Below are 12942 nucleotides of genomic sequence, written 5' to 3' on the forward strand. Positions count from 1 at the left end.
ACTGGATTTTCTCATGAGTTGATGTAGGGATGGGAGGATTTTGACTTGAATACTGAGGTGGGGAGTGATGGACAATGACAATTAACGAAGGTATTGTTATTGTTATTTTTTAAAGATTGAGGAAGGGAAAGTGAATTGACCTACTTCACAAAGCCAGGAAACATCCAATTCAGGTGTATTTAACTCCAAAGGTCAAGCTTTTCTCACTCTCCACACATTAATTTTTATAACGGGGGAGGATACTTAATGATATGTTATCATTAGATATTAAGATAAAGAAACGACCCTGAAAGCAAATATGGCCTTCCACATAGAGCCTCCACAAAGTCTAGGACCCTCATTAAAGGCGCTTGCCTGTTGGGACCGGATATTGGGAATACAAATTAGGCGAACGGTGTAATGGATTAGAGCGCGAAACCGGCCTTAGGGAACCAGTTTTTAAATACTGCGTCCTGATTGGTGCAGTGACCACGTGCTGGTGTGTGAGTGGAGGAAAGTTTGCTTGCCTCGTAAATAGAACCCCAGAGGATTGGGTCCAGCTGTCTTTCGCCGAGTTTGGCGAGTCCTAGTCCTTCTGGGCCTGTGATTGGTGGGATTGTAGTGCGACGTCGGCTGTGATTGGTGAAGCCCGTGCGTTGTTTGAAGTTTCTGTTAGCCAGTTCCTGCGTTGACCACTAGGGGGAGCCCGGGACACGCCAAGCGCGGCGCTGCGGAGCGTCTAGGCGGCTTCCTCCCCGAAGCCCCCGGGCTCAGCGCCGCGCAGGTTCTACCCTGCGCCCCGGGGGCCATCGGGGGCGGAGGTGGGAGGATGGCGTCGGGGCTCCCCGCTCCGGCCCAGGTGGCCGCGCTTCTCTGTACGGCCCTTTGGCCCCTTCCCCTGTCTCTTAGCCCCGCAGAGGACTTTGACTGGCCGAAGGGGTAGGGCTGCGGGTTCGCGAAGGTTTGTGAGGGCCCAGATCCAAATTGCAGAATTGAGTCTGTCAGGTGAGCCCCGGCTGCGCTGTTAGCTCGCCTCAGAGCCCTTCTCTCAAGTTTAACAGCCTCCACTCCCTTTATGACCCTCGGAAGGCTTTTCCTAGGTAGCCTTTCACTGGAGCTTAGACTTGTCCCTTGAAGGTCAAGGTCACTAGCTTGGCGATCACCCAATACACAGAAGGCTCCTACCATCCCCAGGTGCTATCCACACTGTGCTGTTTCATTGTCTTCACCGCACTCAACTCATGTTTGAAATTCTCTTTCATTTACTTCCTTCTGTCTCCACCGCACCTCCCCACCAGGATGTAAGTTCCATGAGGGAGAAAATAAGGTGGCCAGATCCAATGTAGAAGGCACAGTTATGTTTGAAATGGAGGATAAAACAACTGAAGTTTTAAAGTATGAATATATATATAAATATGTCCCCTGTGTTAGTTGGTACATACTTGTACTAAACGAGTTATTCACTGTTTATCTGAAATTCAAATTTAATTGGGCCTCCTGTGTTTTTACTTGTTAATTCAGAAGCCCTGTCGGGGAGGGATCTTAACTGTTCCCTGTGTCACCTCTAGCACCCACGATAGTGCATATAGAGTGTGCTGAATAAATGTCAAATGATTGGATGGGCAAATTTCTTCATTCACTCATCTATTCATCCAACCCATTATATTAACTGCCAGCTGGGTTCTGGGACTTATAAGGGCAAAATGAGACATAGTCCAGTGGAGGAGGCAGACAAATAAACAGTAACCACCATGTGATTGAGCTGTGATGATATAAAGTAATAGGGGCTGTGGGAGCACCAAGGGGAGCCCTGACTTGTCTAAGCCAGCAGGACTGCCTGGAGGAAGATGACCTAGGTGGGACTTGGAGGATGAGGAGGTGAAGAGAGTGGTGTGACAGCTGCTCCAGGCGGAGGTGTGATGTGTGCAAAGGCCAGAGATAAGTCAGGGGCTGTGGGGTTCTGAAAGCTGCAGTGGCTGGAGTGGAGGGCAGAAGTGCAGTGTGGAAGGAGCAGTCAGAAAGAGGTAAGAAGGAGACTCAGTTACTGAGCATCAGTACCCACTAGTCAGGTACCACAGTGATTGTACCTATTATATAGATGAGGAAACTGAGGCTAGGAGAGGGGAAATGCCTAGTCTGGGTTTATAGTCTGAGTGGGAAATGCCTAGCTTCAAGCTCAGCTCTGACAGATTCTGAAGCCTGACTCTTCTAGAAAAGGTTCAGGGTTAAGGATTATAAGTCCAACTGGAGAATGAAGAAGCTGAGGCCCAGAAAGGTGACAGGGCTCTCCCTGTGAAGGTGGCTCCATCCAGTTTAACCGGAGAGCACTGAGATAGTACAGCGAGGGGTATGGAGTGGGACAAGGGCGTTCAGGCCGCTGTGTCTCCCGTTTCTGTTTGGGTTGAGTCTCTAGGAATCCCTTACTGAGCCCTTGGCTAATTCCTTGCATGGGTCCCAGGCTGGTCTGCAGTTTCCATGGAGACTGCCTCCATCCATCCCTGAAATCTCATTGTGACCAGTATTAAGAGATTAACTCTGCCCGGCGGCCCTCACAGGGTCTTGAGTGCCAGAGTGGCTGCGGGAGCTCCCTTAAGGATGAAGAGGTTGCCTGCTGTGTGCGACCCCATAACACCAGGAGGAGGATGTCAGACTGGGGCCAGGGCTTCCCCCGGGACCCCTCAGGTATGATCCTGACTCCACATCTACCTGCAGAGGAGGCTGAGGTGGTGGGAGACAGACACAGGGCCAAGGGGAGGAGTATAGATTTTGGAGCAGGGTAGAGATGCTGTCACCTCAGCCCCCAACCCAGGAAGGCCCAGAGCCTTGACAGGCAGACCCTATTCTGATCAAGGCAAGATTCAAATTCCTTCAACAAGGCAAGGGGAGCCTCACAGGGTCTTTTTTATTTTTTTTAATACCTTGCAGTTTACAGTCCTTATTTTTCATTTTATTTTTTGGCTGCACCTCGAGGTATGTGGATCCTCTCCAGGGATTGAACCCACAGCTCCTGCCGTGGAAGCCCAGAGTCTTAGCCACTGGATCACTAAAGGAAGTCCACCTCACAGAGTCTTTTAGGGGTGTTTTAAGGCTACCTGAAGACCAGCTTCCTAATCTGCTTCATTTTGCTTTAGGGAAACTGAGGCACAGAATAGGAAAGTAACTTGTCCAAAGTCAGGCAGTCAGTGAACTGAAGCAGGTCAGGAATCCAGAGGGAGCCCTGGGGTTGCCTGAGCAGAAAACATTTGGTTCAAATGTCATTGCCCCCTCTACCGTGAATCCCAGATCCTGCTTCCTGACCTCTAGGCATGACGTCCCCTCAGCCTCCTCTCCCCTGGGCCTGTCCCATCAGCCGGGCTTCCCTTCCCTCCCCACCTGCCCCCCTCCTCCTGCCTCCCCCAGCGCCTGCAGTCTGAGGTTGCCAGAATGTCCCTGGCAGGCTCCACTCCACTGGAGGGCATGGCCACCAGGCCCGAACTGTCCCGTGCAGGGGGCATCTGCGCACTGGGTCACTATCTGGATGACCTTGGACGTTTTTTGTCCCACACTCCAGCCCCTCTGTGACTTTAGGACCTGGACAAGGTGGGGGGCCGTGAGAACCCGTCCTTATCCCATCTCCTCTTGCCAGGCCTGGGTTGGAGAAATTTAGGCCTGGCTCCAAAGCTGTCTGGGCCAGGCTTCCTGGAAGGCCACACTGGGGCAGGAAAGCAAACACTGACTCTGGAGCCAAGTAGCCATAGGTCAAATGCTCTTGACTCAGCATTGTGAGCCTCAGTTTCCTCACCTGTGAAAGGGGGCAACAACCCTTCCGTCCTCAAAGCTCGTTCTCATTTGCTATGGGAAAATCTCCAGGTTATACTGGTAAATGAACAAAGTGAGATGCAGAACAGTTTAAGAGGTGGGAGGTGATGTCACATGATCTTATATGTTAGCCGTGGACAGGAGGCAGGGGTGGACTCTAGTTTCCTCAAGTGCACCTTTAAATAAAATTATGTATTTATTTATTTATCTGGCTGTACTGGATCTTAGTTGTAGCATGTGGGAGTCTAGTTCTCCCACTAAGGATTGAACCTGGACCCTCTGCTTTGGGAGCAAAGTGTCTTAGCCACTGGACCACCAGAGAAGTCCCTGCACCTTTTATTTTGTTTTGATTTTTGAGTCATGTGAACGTAGTACCAATTAAAAAAGAAATTTACTTTTTCTTAAGCAGATTGGGGAAAATATCAAACCGTAAGATCAATCGCTCATACTTCAGTAACATTTTGGCTAATGTCATATTATTGACAACATGAAGACCCATGAACTAGAACCAGACCCTGAGTCTCTGAATCCTCGACCTAGAAAGGCCCTTGATTTTAAGCCAATTTCATTTTGCCAATAGCAAATTAATAGTCATCAATACCAAGAATCAGGAGCTCCCTACAGGCCCTCCACAGTGACAAGCACTGTCTGAATAGCATCTCGTTGAATTGGTATTCTGACTTTATGAGGAAGCTATCATGTTCCCATTCTACAGATGGGGAAATGGAGCCTCATTGCAGTTGCAACCAGGAGGTTGTAGAGCTTGGATACACATCTAGGCTTTTCCAGCTCCAGAATTTTAAGCCCTCCTACGATGGGTGTCAATCTTGGCTGCATATCAGGATCACCTGGGGACTTTAAAAAATACTCAGAGCCAGCACCCACTCACCCCTAGATTCGATCACTGGACTGTGACAGGATCTGGGCATCAGTATTCTTTAAAGGTTCCAGGTGATTCTAATTCACCATCAGGGTTGAATCTCTGCTTTATGCTAGACAGCTTTTCAAATGGGAAACCGAGGGCCAGGAGGGAAATGACCTTGCTCAAGGTCACATAGTAGCTGGAAACAGAACTACAGCAGGGCTCACATGGAGATTTTTTGAAAATGAGTGAGTGGTGCGCCACCCCTGGGCAGACAGATCTCCACGGGCAGCTGGCTTGGTAAGTGGAACATGGTTGGATTTCCACCTCCACTTGCTCCCTTACCCAGAGAACCTTTGTGCAGTGAGCAACCTGTGCAACTGTACACAGCAACTGTGGCCTGAGTCTCGGGGTCCCAAACACTTCAACTCAGTTGCCTCCAGGCAGATCCCTGTAGCCCTTCAGAACAAGGATGGAGGAGACCAAGCATGGTTCCTGGGATGAGAGTTCATCCCTCACCTGAATACCAGGACCTGCACCCTTCAGACCCATCAAGAGCTGGGCAGGCCCCATGCAACTCCCAAAGTCACTTCTGCATATAAAGTCAGGAATTCATACCCAGGAGGGAGGAAGGTACACAGGACAGAAACAGCCTCAGCTCAGAAGTCACAAGCCACCTGCCAGAAGGCAGCCTGCAGGGAGGCCCCGCCCACACAGACCCAAGTCCTCCTGGCTTCCTTCCTGATCATTCTCTAGACCACACTCTCTATACTACCTCTTGAGCCTTGCAGACAGAATCTCCCATAATGCCCTGCTCTCCAACCAGAGTGGCTTCCATGCCCTTTCACCCTCACCCACCATGTTCTCCAATTCTGGAAGTTTCCTCTGCTTAGGATGCCACCTCCTCCAGGAAGCCCTCTCTGACTACTCTAGCCCAGAGATAGGTCTTCTTTCTGCCTCCTTCCAGTCCTCACAATCCATACACACAGCCCACATGTGCCTTGGGATGGAGCTTATTTTATCATCACACTGGCCACTTTTCATTGAGCATTTACCGTGTGCCAGCCCTGGAAGGGCAGGGTGGCTTGGAGATTAGGAGAACAGACTCTGGAGCCAGACTGCTTAGGTTGGAATCCCAGCTTCTTAGAAGCTGTGTGAACTCTGGCATATGATTCAATCTCTCTGTACCCTGGGTCTATAAGATGGTGATTAAAAACTTGGCTTTACATTGCAGAGTGGTTATGAGGATTGATGAGTTAATACGTACATGTGTGTGTGCTAAGTTGCTTTGGTTGTGTCCAATTCAGTGTGACCTTATGGACTGCAGCCAGCCATGCTTCTTTATCCATGGGATTCTCCAGACAAGAACACTGGAGTGGGTTGCCATGTCCTCCTTCAGGGGATCTTTCCAACTCAGGGACTGAACCCATGTCTCTTATGTCTTCTACATTGGCAGGCAGATTCTTTACCACTAGAGCCACCTGGGAAGCCTGTTAATACGTGAAACGCCCTCAAAACAGCTTTGTAAATGTTGACCATGGTTGTCATAGAGTAGATCCCACTCCATTTCATCCTCACTACAACCTTGTGAGTTAGATACCATTGTTCCCAATTTACAGATGAGAAAACTGAGACCCAGAGAGGTCAAGAGAGTCAGGGCAGGGCTCTGCATCTATTTCTATGGCCCGAATCCTTCAGAGAGAGGATGTGGCTGGCATGGGGTATAACTTTGAGCCTCTGGTTTGCAGCTCATGACTGCTTCTCAGAGGGCCCACAGGACTCTAGGCCAGGTGACACCCTCATCCCCACCCTTCCTCCCTGACTCAGACCTCCCAGTGGCTCTCAGGCACCACTGTGCTTACAGCCAGCCCTGGGAGGGAGGGTAAACAGCGAAGAAGGGCCTTTCAGTGCCATTTTGTTCGCTAACATCCAGGATACATCCCTGAGTACCAGAGAGAGCTCTTGCCTGCTCTAGCCTAGCTGGAGACCCTGGATGACTTTATATTCCTGGACAAGTCACTTCCCCACTCGGCCTCCATCTCCTCATCTGTAAGATGAGGCTGAACTGGTGGCTTTCTGATTCTCATTATTCACAGCTGGCTCCACTTTGAAATGAAATATTAAGGACCAGTGTTCGTAGGCAGACTAGGCAGACACGGGGTGAAGTAGGGCCTGGGCATAGACTCCCTTGGCTCCCAGGACCTCAGAACCCATCTGAAAGACCCCAGGCCGCATCCTCCGAAGGGCTCCCTTGGCTCTGACACCGCAGGATTCCAGAATCGCAGCTCAAAGCCACCGCTTCGCATCCCTGTTTGGAAAACTCTCCCCCCCACCTTGCCCCCTCCAGCTGCTTTTATCTCTGTTTGGTAACACAGCAAATTTGCTCAGGACCCAGAGCAGGGGAAACAAGCAGACTGTTGACTCTTGAGCAAAACCTCCCCTTTGGAGAGCAGCAGAGGTGGCTCTGGCTGTGCGTGGGGAGGCTGATGGCCTCTTGCATAACCCAGCGTCCTCCTGCCCACCCAGGCCTTTTGCTTTGCAGGGTTAGGGGTGAGGCAAACCGCAAACTCATGCCCAGTTAATTTTTTAAGGCAAAATCAACAGGCTCAGCAATGATTAGCGAGTAGGTAAGTTGGTCTTAATCATGCTGAGGAGAAGGAGGAAGGAGGCTTCCAGGGGCCCAAGGATGGGGCTTAGTTATCAGTTAACCACATAAATGTTTCCTTCCAAGCCCACTGGCCTTCAGCCCTCAGCTTCCTCCTCTTCCTCTCGGAAATATTGAGTTGACCAAAAAGTTCATTTGGGTTTTTTCATAACATCTGACAGAAAAACCCAAACGAACTTTTCTGCCCACCCAGTACTTCCAGGGCATCCCAGCAAGTGGCCATCAGTCCTTGAGGGATCAGACCTCCCACCCTCTGGGGTCTGTAGGAGGCACTGCCAGGACCCTGGAGTGAAGCAAAGGGCTCCTTGTGGGGCTTGTGGTCTTGTTAAGACCGAGCTCCCCCCAGCCCCAACCCCGCTGCCTCTGCATGATCTTCAGCATGTGTCCTCCATCCTCAGGGCTCAGTGAGGGGCCCTGGGTCTGTTCAACGGCTGCCACTCCCCTGGGGGCCTCAGTTTCTCCATCTGCCAAATGGGTGGGTTGGCTGCGACACCCTGTCCAGTCTTGAAGTTCTGTGACTGGGTTAAACCAACATGGCCTGTGCTCAGGACAAGGAGAGTGGGATGAGCTGTGGTTTTAGGGAGTATGAGGGGGAGAAAAGAAGCCAGGAACAGGGAGGGGGCCTACCTGGTATCTGCTGTTGGTACCAGCCAGTGACAGATCCCAGCTCCAGGAAGAGGGCTGTCCTCTCAGGTGGGAGGCATGGGTCCCTGTGGGGTGGGCTAGGGCTGCAGGCATGACCTGACAGACCCCGGTTGGTGCCCCGAGGCCTCGAGAGCTGCCAAAGGAAGCCGAAAGGCCACACTGGGCCCTGCTGGCTGCCCAGACTGGAGTTTGGTCAGTGTTTGGGGACCTATATTGTGAGAAAGTTAGGACTTTGTCCACAAACTGGAATTTGAAATTTCAAAGGGGCGAGACTGAAGGGCCCTACCCCAGAGTGGAGATGGCTCTTGGCTTCTTTCCCCCACGACTTTTGTTCTCTGTCTTGATAAGTCCCTGGTTCCCTGCACCGCTCCCTGGGTGATGGGTGGGGGAGGAGAGGCTGGAGACGGTGGGGGCGTGAGCACCCAGGGGCCGTGAAGATGCCTGGTGGCCGTGGGATGCCTCTGAACTGGCGTGTGCACCAGGACAGGCTCCTCGGCTTCGCAGACCCCCGAGTGCTCCAGCAGTAACGTGACGATGGGACCACTAGCCTCCAGCGCTCAGAAGTTCGAGATTCTTTCTGGGAGGGAGCAAGGAGTAGGTGAAGCCCTCAAGCTCTGGAGTCAGACTGGGGTTCCAGTTACAGCCCCTCCTCTTTACATCAGGTTGGCCTTGGGCAAGAGGCTTCACCTCTTTGAGCCTCAGTTGTGTCCACTACAAAGTGGGACAGATCAGCCGAGAAGAGTGGAAGGGTCTTAGCACCAGGCCTAGCGTGGAATCTTCCTGGAAACATTATTGTCATTGAAAAGAAAAATGCTGTGGTCCAGAATGGCAGCTCCCTTAACTTCTGTCCGCAACATTGTCTTGAGCAGCCTGCCCACCACCCCTCCTCCCCAACCCCTGGCTGCCCGGGGCACTGCTCACAAAATGCCCTGCTTCTCCTTCCTGAGGCTCCTGCTTCTCCATCTATGACAAGAAGGAGTGGGACCTTTGCCAAGTGAGCTCTGAGGCCTGTTTTCCCCTGGGATCTGGGACATGTTGAGCTTGGTGGGGGGGGGGCGGTGCCGAAATAAAGAAAGGCTGCAGAGTTGATGGCAAAGAGGCCAGGGTTTGCTCAGGGCTGGGCCAGCTGTCCCTGGAGTTCTCCTGTGTGGGGGTCCCTATTCCAGCTGACTCTGTAGCCAAGGTCAAGGAATCAGTCCCAGCAGTCTCTGCTATTCGCTGTGTGCCTACACTCGGTCATTTCATACCCACACCATCCCCCGGGGAATAGGTACAAGCCCTCTGGTGCCAAAAGTAAGGTTGAGAAAGCTGGAGCCCGAGGTCGCAGTTTGGGCAGTTGGCAGGGCCTGAGGGTTTTGTTTTTGTTTTTATTTGACTGTGCCCAGTCTCCGCGGCGGCACGTGGGCTCTTCGATCTTCGTTGCGGCATGCGGACTCTTTAGCTGCGGCAGTGCCTGACTTTTGACCCAGCTCTTTCTGATTTCAAGGTCCACGGTTTATCCTTTAGGGGTGGGATGGGGGTGGGGGTGGGGAAAGGGCTAAGAACTTTATAGTTTTATCCCATCTCATCTTCACAACAAATTTCAAGTTTGGCTCATTTTACAGAAGGAGAAACTGAGGCTTGGAAATAATGACTTGCCAGAGACCACAAAGTTGGTAGATCTTAGAGGTGGCCAGTTGTTTATATGAGGGATGTGTATCTAGAAGATACTGTTTGGGATCAGCTGAGGATGGGCTTCCCTGGTAGCTCAGCTGGTAAGAATCTACCTGCAATGCAGGAGACCCCGGTTCGATTTCTGGGTTGAGGAGTTACCCTGGAGAAGGGATAGGCTACCCACTCCCGTATTCTTGGGCTTCCCTGCTGGCTCAGCTAGTAAAGAATCTGCCTGCAATGCGGGAGACCTGGGTTCAATCCCTGGTTTGGGAAGATCTCCTGGAGAAGGGAATGGCTACCCACTCCAGTATTCTGGCCTGGAGAATTCCATGGGCTGTATAGTCCATGGGGTCTCAAAGACTCAGACACGACTGAGTGACTTTCACTTTCACCTTTTCAAGGCTGGGGTGAGTGGTGTATGTAATAGATTACGCAAGTTCCAGTTTACGGGTGGGTAGATTTACTTATGCGGTAGGTCGTGATTGGTGGGACATGGATGGGGTATGAAATAGTTTTCTGGAATGTACCTCATAGGCAGTGGATCACCTGTGTTGTGTGTTTGGTAAAACACCTGTGTCCCTGTGTGTGGAGTAACTTACGGTGTACAGGCTGCCCACCCGGTAACAGACATGCATGTGGCATGGCTGTCTCTATTGATCATAGACTTTATTTAATCTAAGATGCTGTCTACCGAGATCAAAGATTTGTTATTTTTATTATGGATTAAACTTTGACATTCCAGCGATCCCAGCCCACTTTTGGAAATAGGGAACTGCTCCCCTTAGACTGGATGAGACGTCCTATGTGTCGGTTTGTGAGAGGAGTAAGTGTGTGTGGCCTGTCACAGGTGTCAGACAGGTGACAAGACCCAGAGGCAGCCCTAGGTAACCCCTCCTAGGACTGTCCCTCCTTCTCCTCTATGTTTATCCCTTAGTTGGGTCTCCTGCCCAAAGCTCTTGGAACCAGGCTCAGACGTCCTTGGAGGAACATGGGAGGAATCCACCAGGAGCTGAAGTCTTTTCCATCGGCCCTTATGGAATCTCTGTCCCTCCTTCCCTCCCTCAAGGTCTTGTACTTATCAACAAACAACTGGGCCAGCATCTTCACCCCACTTTACAGATGGGAAAGTTGAGGCCCTTAGAGAGACGTGATTTAAACAAAGTTATCCAAATAGTGACAGAGCTAGTTCGTAAATTACCAGGTTCTGCCATCAGTGGGATTCTCCAGGCAAGAATACTGGCGTGGGTTGCCATTCCCTTCTCCAGGGGACCTTCCCCACGCAGGGATCGAACCCAGGTCTCCTGCATGGCAGGCAGATTCTTTACCATCTGAGGCACCAGGGAAGGCCCTAAACTTGGTCTCCTAATGCCAAATCCAGCCTCTCTTCTCCAGAACAATGGCTGCCCCCAACTTCCCACCCTAATTATCTAAGCTTCAGGGGGAAGATGGAGGGAGGAGAACAAGGCTACACAGGCCGGAGAAAGGGCTTCTAATAGTTGGAAGAGTGTGAGGAGGAGGCTTCCACACGCCCCTCAAGCACAAGCCGCCTCTCCCTCCGATGTGCCCATTCATTAATTCACTCACCGTTTCACTCATTCAGTCCTTTGCTCACTAATCCACCATTTCACTCACTGATTCATTTCAGTCTTTCAGTAATTCACCCACTCATCAATTCACTCATTCACGTATTAACACACCCTGTCTGTAATTCACCCACTCTTTTTTTTAAAATATTTATTGACTTAGCTGCATCGGGTCTTACCTGCATCACGCAGGGTCTTTTGTTATGGTGCATGGACTCTAGTTGAGGCACTCAGGTTTAGTAGTTGAGGTGCAGGCTTAGTTGCTTCAAAGCATGTGGGGTCTAGTTTCCCGACCAGGGCTTGAGCCCGAGTCTCCTGCTTTGCAAGGTGGATTTTAACCACTGGACCACCAGGGAAGTCCCTCACCCACTCGTTAATTCACTCCTTCATTAATTCACCCACCCACTCACTCATTAATGCCCTCTTTCACTAATTCACCCACCCTTGCCCTTATTACCAAATTCCTCTGCCTGGCCCTTCCCGCCAATAAAGGAGGACAAGCTCCCAGGCCTCCAGAATCGTAGGTCCTTCTCCCCAGACCTACACTTTCCACCTCTACCTTGAGACCTTATTTCCCCAGCTAGATCGGGAGCTCTTGCCCGTGTCTGTGTAGCGGGCAGTGAGGGCTGGAGGGGGTGAGAAGACAAGCGTGAGCCATGAGTTGAAGGCCACAAGATCAGCAGGGCCCAGTCCCTAACAAAAATGCAGGCCCCTTGTTAAGGAGCCTGAGAGTGGCGGTACTCTGCCCAAGAGTGCACTGCTTGGGTGGGTGCCCACGAAGCCCACTCTGGAGAGAGGAGAGAAACAGGGGAGATATGAAAGGGAGGCCAAGAGGGTGGGGGTGGAGGGAAATGGATGCTTGTTTGGTGTTTTCCTAACGCCAACTCATTTAATACTCAGACCACCCTTTGAAGTTGATTGTGCATTTTCCTGCAAGAGGAAACTGAGGCTCAGAGAGGAGAATCATTTACCCAGAGTCAAGATTAGTAGGTGGTAGGCGCCTGAACGTTAATCCGGGTCTAAGGGGCTATAAGCCTCCCTTCTTCCCTGGGGGTTAGGGGAGGCAGGGGGCGGGGGCGGGGGGCAGCTGGAGGAGGTGACAAGGAAAGAGGTGATAGAGTCTGGGCCTGAGCACCTGGGCACTGCGGGGCTGGTGGTGCCCGGAGTGGGGTCCCGGGGAGCAGGGGAGGGGACCTAGACAGGGGTCTGGTCCTCTCAGTCCTTCCTGCCCCCAGGGAAGGCAGGAAACCGGAAGGGACCTCCTAGAACGAGGATCTAGAAGACTGGTATGTGGGGCCTGGGACCACGCTTCTGATTCACGAGCATGAGGCGGCGTTTTCTCTGCAGGAGCACTGAGGGTCGGAGTCAATGATTTGGGAAGTCCCTGAGTTAGGGCGTCTTGGAGGTGGGTTGTCAGTGTCTGGGGGCGCGTGTCAATATCAGCATGACTCGGGGTGACAGTGACTCGGAGAGTGGCTGAGTCAGGGTCCAGTGAGTGCTGGAGAGGCAGCGTGTGTCTGTCGTCTCACAGGACTGGTAATACGGTATTGGGGCGTTAGGGCCCCCCATCTGTTGTAAGAGCACCCCAGTGTCAGCCAGAAACTAACAGACAGCCAAATCCCCGGGGCCCCGCCCAGCCGGTCCATCAAGGGGGGAGCTGATTAACCATTAACCCCCACCCCTCCCCAGCAGAGCCTCCACCCCTGCGCAGAGGCTAGGCCCGGACTCCCGGCAGACCCTCCCAGAGGACGGTTTGA

General features: G+C 51.8%; 1 long non-coding RNA gene across 1 annotated transcript in view; it reads right to left on the bottom strand.

The window, feature by feature from the left end:
• Positions 1-8117, bottom strand: part of LOC136158003 (uncharacterized) — a 51280-nt gene extending 43163 nt beyond the window's left edge. Inside the window, exon 1 of the long non-coding RNA XR_010661300.1 lies at positions 7932-8117. This is a non-coding gene — a long non-coding RNA (uncharacterized lncRNA). The remainder of the gene's footprint in view (positions 1-7931) is intronic.
• Positions 8118-12942: the final 4825 nt, after the last annotated feature.

Source organism: Muntiacus reevesi, chromosome 2 (assembly GCF_963930625.1).
Source record: "Muntiacus reevesi chromosome 2, mMunRee1.1, whole genome shotgun sequence".
Classification (NCBI taxonomy): Eukaryota; Metazoa; Chordata; class Mammalia; order Artiodactyla; family Cervidae; genus Muntiacus; species Muntiacus reevesi.